Source organism: Arachis ipaensis, chromosome B07 (genome assembly GCF_000816755.2).
Source record: "Arachis ipaensis cultivar K30076 chromosome B07, Araip1.1, whole genome shotgun sequence".
NCBI classification, from domain to species: Eukaryota; Viridiplantae; Streptophyta; class Magnoliopsida; order Fabales; family Fabaceae; genus Arachis; species Arachis ipaensis.
The window spans coordinates 111331507-111338400 of NC_029791.2; the positions used below are offsets into that span (position 1 = coordinate 111331507).

The 6894-nt window shown below is 33.4% G+C and overlaps 1 pseudogene; it reads right to left on the bottom strand.

Annotated features, from left to right (window-relative positions):
• LOC107607648 lies at positions 3198 to 4942 on the bottom strand (annotated as a pseudogene).

Genomic DNA, 6894 nt, shown 5'->3' on the forward strand with positions numbered 1-6894 from the left:
CCATTCCCTACTGAGAACCTGCGAGGACGATGTTCTCACCCCCTACAGATTTCTTTTGTTTAGTGACAGGTTCAGGAATCTTTGGCGCAAGACCGCGACCGAACTACGGAGCTTTATGTATATATGTATTCGTATTTTCTGTATTTGGCTTAGTCTTAGAGTTTAGAGGTAAGTAACGCCTGAGCTTTTAGTACAGTCATGAGGTGCTAAAAATTAGGATATTATACCAATGGTGTACAAACGTCGGAGCCATGCGATAAAAACTTGGACCCAAAGGCGAATAAGGTAGATTCATTTGAACAACACATTGATAACATGTTTGCTGCTGCTGATGCTGAAAGGCGCAAAGGGCGCAAGATTACCGAGGTCTAAAATGTTGATGTCATCGGTAACAAATCTTGAACCTTAGTATATACAAAATGATTAGACTCTATTATTTTTATTTTTATTTTTGTGAACTCAAACCAAACCAGTGTCTGGATTAATATAGTTTAGATTGGAGTGCAGTATAGTTAAATAACTTAAAATAAAAATTTTATTGTTCTAATAGATTATTTGTGTAAATGAGTGAAATAGCTTAAGGGATTTGGAATATAAACAATAAGGTATAAACCAAGTACTCTCTTTTTTTTTTAATATTTATTAAAAAAAGATATTTAGATGTTGCTTTTCATATTAATGTTCTTATCTATTAATGATGGAGATGTTAATGATATAATCGTTTCACATGTAATTTAATTTGTTATATGAATATCTTTAGAGAAATTATTCATTATCCTAAATCATCCATTTAATTATCTTCTTAATTTTTGTTGAGTACAAATTTTTAGTTCAGTCTTTTGTTTTTTGAATACCAACTAAATCATGGTCATAATTTGAATGACTAGAACAAACATTTACTTTATTTTTAACCTTTTTAAAATATTAAACACGTTTGAATAAGGTTCTATTTTTTATAGATTCTGATGACATAACCAAACAAGCTTCATTAAGTGTGAGAGAAGTTATGGAGTGGTCTCTTAATGGTAGGAAGATCATATTTCAACGTGAAATTGCAACCAGTCGGAGATGGTGTTGGTTTATTGAGTGACATTCTTAGAACGTTAGGTGCTGATTACAACAAATTTTCTATTTATGAGAAAATTGGAAAAAGGTGACGGATAATGACATGGTATATAATGATTGCATAAAGGTAATAATTTTTAGATTTTTTAAATTAAATCAATTCTTTTATTATACAATTACTAATAACTTGAACTTATCGTTGCAAGAAATGTTCCATTTTGATGAAGATAGAGGTGAAAGAATCAAGAAAATAATTTTGCAAAGTATGGGGAAGTCTTAAAAGGAGACAAGGGTAGGTTATATGACAGTTATTACAAACCAACAAGGACACTTGAGCAAAATCTTGAGGACCATCTAACAGTAATTGATAAAGAGAATTGGAGATGGTTTCTTGATTATCGCAATGACCCTGATACAAAGGTAACCTATTTTTAAGTAGCATGCAAATTTAAGTAGCCCTTGTTATTAATCCAACTAGGTTCCAGATAAACATATATAATAACAACTGATAATAAGTTACAAAAATTACATTATTGCATTCAAGATTAGCAATAACATATATATATATGAATTGATTTTGCACATCAAGCACTTATTATTTGGAGTCATATAAATTATTAATGATGTAAAGACCAACTGATGATCTATCATTTTGTGAAGAAAAGAAAAAGAAAATAAAATAAATTAAAAGAGAAATATAACATTTAACTATTTATGATACACTGCTATGTGCAAGTTTCGTGTCTAACCAATCTTACTACTGATGACATAATAGGAGAAGTACAGGCAAATACTCTGAATCGATCGAAGCAACTTTACACCCACACTAGTGGTTCTAAAAGCTTGGCTAGGCGTAAGGAAGAAGAGGTAATTTAGGTTTGAATTTATTTTTGAATTGTATTTTGGACTGCATCTTCTTTATTTGAGTTTAATAGATTTATGGTATAAACTGTATTGCACAGTCAGAACTACAGGGGAGGAGAGTTGGTAGAGGAGAATTATGGATCTTATAGCACAAAGGACATAATGGCACTTATATACATGAAGAAGCTCGGAGGATTGGTGTAAGTACTTACTTTTAATGCTTTATGTTGTAACATGATGGATTAGTTTATAAAAATGTGTTGAATATGCTCTATTCCTAGTGTGATTATGTATGCTTATTTATGTTTGTAGAATAAAATATCTGAAATTGAACAGTGTGATGAATCCACGAGAATATTGTCTGGAAATGATTTCCTTGTCCAAGCTCTCAGAAAAGAGCGCTCGGACAGAGTGCATGGCGTAGGTTTTGGCAGACACCAAGTCAACTCTTCTATCCAAGTTCGCAGCCGCCGGTAAATAGAGCTCAAGCAGAGGAGGCCCAAAGGATGCTGTTTGAACTATAGGCAGAGTTAACGGCTGAGAAATTGAGAAGGAAGGCAGTGGAGGATGAAGTAGCAGCAGAGAAATTGAGAAAAAAAGCAGTGGAGGATGAAGTAGCAGCAAAAATATTAAAAAGAAGGCAGTGGAGGATGATGTAGCAGCAGAAAAGATGAAGAGACAGGCAATAGAGAGTGTGCTAACTTATCTGATTCAACAACAAAGTAGGGAGCTACCACCAAGCATCACTGCACGGATGAATTCTTTGGATGGAGATGGTGGAAAATAGAAATTAGGAGTCGTGTGAAATTTTATTCGAAGTATATGTTTTGTTTAAGTTGCCTATGCAGCTTTATTAATTAGTAAAATACTTTACTTTTTTGTGACTAGTGAAATACTTTATTAATATTAATATAAATATGTTAGTTTATTTCGCTGTTAAATATTCATGAATTTTTTGCCTCAATTTAGATTTTTAGAGAAAATTAATAAGATTTATAAAACTAAAAAATAATCCAAAAAAATTATCCCCAGGATAATTAAAGAAAAACAAATTAAAATATTATATTTTAAAAAAATACTAGCAATACATAGAGGTAACCATCGCAATTAGTTTTAAATAATTGCGCGGGTCATATATGGTGGCGGTTCAAAACCGCACAAATATATTTTTAAAAAAAATCGCAACAGCAAATAGCGGCGGTTAAGGAGCGTCGCAAATATGTGGAGGAAATCACCCTTGGTCACATAGCGACAGTTCAAAACCGATGCTAGTCAAACTGACGCAAAATATATGAATTGCGGCGGTTATGCCAGCGGTTGTTGAAAACCGCTTCAAAATGCAATTCCCGCGCCCTTAACACTACAAGAAACATTGTTAAAATTGACAGCTAAATCGACGGCAAAATGGACGGCAGAGATAGTCGCTATTAGGCTTGTCGATTTTTCAAAATTCTAATAAAATCGACGGCTTGCCTATCCGTCGATAATAATTTAATAAAATCGACAATATTTCCATCTATAATATGAGTTTGAGAATTTTACCTTCTTACTAAAATCGACAACGTTGTCGTCGATATTATTATATAAAATCGACGACATTTCTATCGATATTTGATTCAATAAAATCGACAATATTTCCATCTATAATTTGAGTTTGTGAATTTTACCTGCTTAATAAAATCGACAACGTTTTTGTCGATATTTGATTCAATAAAATCGACACAATAGCCGTCGATTTAATTGTTTAGATACCGACAAATTCTTTGTCTATATTTTGTTTTGTTTGTCTATTTTAAATTTAAAAAGCGACAATGCTGCCGTCGATTTTAATAGCTATATTTTTTAATTATTTTTTTATTTGAAAAATAGTAAACAATTAATGCAAATAAACTTTTAAATATAGAAATTTAAATATAAAAATAAAATTTATACTAAATATTAGATAATGAGTTTACAAACTTATCAAAATAATTCTAATAATATGTAACATGTAATATGCACACTCTCTACTATACCGTATAGTTTTGGCTTGATAAAGAAAGGAAGCAATATCTAGGGTAGGCCCTCGGGGAGGAGTAGTAGATAGATGCCGATTTGAGTCGCTATAGTGAAGAATTGCAGTGGTGGTGGTGAATACCCTTCTGATGAAATCTAGTGGAGACAACTATGTAGTAATCCTTTGGAGGTTGATCAGCAGTGATAAGAACAGAATAGGTCTGTCCAAGATGGATGTCAAGGGAAGAGTAAGTGTTCTGTATGGTGTGAGACCCTTCTACCTCCACAAGTTTCATCTTGTGCCCTTGGATTCTCATGTTGATTGATGTTGTCAACCCCACATTTGATATTCGCAATCTATATGTATTACCTGCATGAAGAATAGTAGTACTCAAATGCGTGACATGAAGAGTAGTTACATAAAAGAATACTATATTAGATTGGAAACTAACCTTGATCAACAGTGAATGTGCTTCCATTCCAACCATGTCCATTGATAACAAGTCTATCAGGAAAAGGAAGATTATGACCATGCGATAGGCTATGCATCAATCTCTATTATAGAGTAACATAGAAACAATTTAAGTCAAGGAATTGAAACAAATGCATCATTTAATATTGGAAATGGATGGTGGTTTTCCTTACATGATGGCCTCTCTTGTATCAATCTCCAGCAGGTATGATGTAGTCCTGAGCAGGAGGAGGAAAAGGAACCGGAATCCCTGGCCGGCTCCAAATCCTGATGACGCCGAATCTTCCGGCGGCTTTTTGCATTTTAAGAGAATGGAAGTAGAAGAAGCTTCCAATCTGGTCTTTGAGCTGAATAACATAACTGAAGTTCTTCCCTGGTGGGATTGGACAGTTTGTGCCTTCAACTCCATCCTGCCATGAGTTCCTCCTATTCTGTAATCCATTCCTGCATAATGCATAAGATATCATTGTATCTTAACAATATCAAATTTCAAATGAATTATGTGATATTCAGATCATTTTTCCCTTCAAACTGGTGAAGATCCATTTGGTTTAACAACTTTTTCCTCTAAACCATTCTGGCTTGTAACACATTTGATTATTTGCAAGGGTGCCCGTGAAACAGAAAATTCCCTAACATAAGAAAGAGCTCTTTTCTGGTCACCAATTCCCCTGCATTGACAAATTATTAGATACTACAAGTACAAAGAAAGATCCATATTAACATGATACAATACTAAATTCTTTATACCTAAAATACTCTACAGCCTTATGAGTAACAATCAATCTGGTCAAGGAAAGGCCTTTGATGTACTTGGAATTTTCATAAAGGAAAGGGTACTCCACCAATAACAAAGCATCAAACAGAACTTTCCTAAATAGAGTTTCCTCTTCAGATTTCTGCAGACACTCATATTTGATAGATGTCACTTAAATTAGTGATGATGAACACATGAATATATGTACGTAAGAACAAGGACATGGTACAAAAATTAAGATAAAATGGACACGAAAAACCAAGATATGTTAGCCATTGTCCGATCCATAAAATCATGGTGTTAGAGCTTTGTGCATTAACAATGGAAACAAATGCAAGATATGATATCAAAGAAATAAAATGAACTTATGAGAAACATTCAAAAGGAAAGTAATCAAACTATACTAACCGAAATTGAGCTTAGTGGCAAAGATGTCCCTAATCCTGCCCTCATGAGGATCTCTGGTTACACAAGACAAATCAACATCAAACCAAATGAGTCATAGTTCTAGATAACTCAAAATACATGATCAAATTCAATCATCAAACTAGTTATAGATGTTTATGCATTTTGCATAGAACAATTATAATAGTGCAGATTGCAGTACAAAAACCTAAAATCATAAAATTTTACAACCTTTTGGAAAACTAAAGTCACATTGTCACAAGTAACAAAATGTAGCATGAAACTGAAAATTTAAAACCAAATATGTAATAACTAAATACTGACCCAAAAAGTAAATATTCTGAAAGCTAGATATTGAGCCAATAGCCCAACTCTTGAGATTCACTTCCAAGTTCTAATTCATCCCCTGGTGTTTTTAAATCATTTGTAACTGCATCTATAGTGGGCCCTGGGAATTGCCCATTAATCAAGATCCCCTACAAAATTGAAAGAAAGAAATCAAGAACTGCAATGAGCTAAAACTTGTTCATATCAAAACACTATATTTGGACAAAATAGTAGAGCCTGTAAACTCAATTTTGTCATTAGGTTTTAGGACAAAATAGAAAACCTTGTGTTTCCTTAGGAATCAGAGTTATGAACTAGTTCACAATTTCCACATCAACTATTTGTGAAAATTTCATCTAGCATAAATTCTCGTCATAACAAAATATACGATGAGTGATTTTTATAGGTAATATATTTTTAGCAAAGGGAAATATTTAAAATACCTGCAATTTAGATTCGAAATCCTCTGGCGACCAGTGCATCAAACTGCATTCACGATTCAGTTCAAGCTCTCCAGCCACAACCTGTAAGCAAGGAGAAAGGTCATCAACATGTCAACATGCCAATCTAGAATCTACAATAATATGAGCAAAACATAGCACTCTAAATATAGCAAACATCGTACCCCTCCAGTGCCAGCAGCCATTGTAGGAGCAATGAGAACACTAGCTTTCTTTAGGAAGTCAGCTGCCTCAGGAGTAAAGGGCATGTTGGAACCTAGCATTCAAATAATATATGGAAGTCACCATTAGTATTTTTGAGAGACAAAAAATATACCCAAAGAGCAAAGACATATTGCACCCTTAAAGAAAAAAATACCTTCTACTAGTAGACGACAACCTGCATTTACCAAATTAATAGCATCAAATTGTTCAATTTCATTCTGCGAAGCACAAGCAAATGCAACATCACACCTTTCATTCCAGGGTTTTGCTTTGTCATAATATTTGGACCGAGCATAGGTCTTTGAATAGTCTCTACATAAGCCAATGTTATGACTTATTAAAAA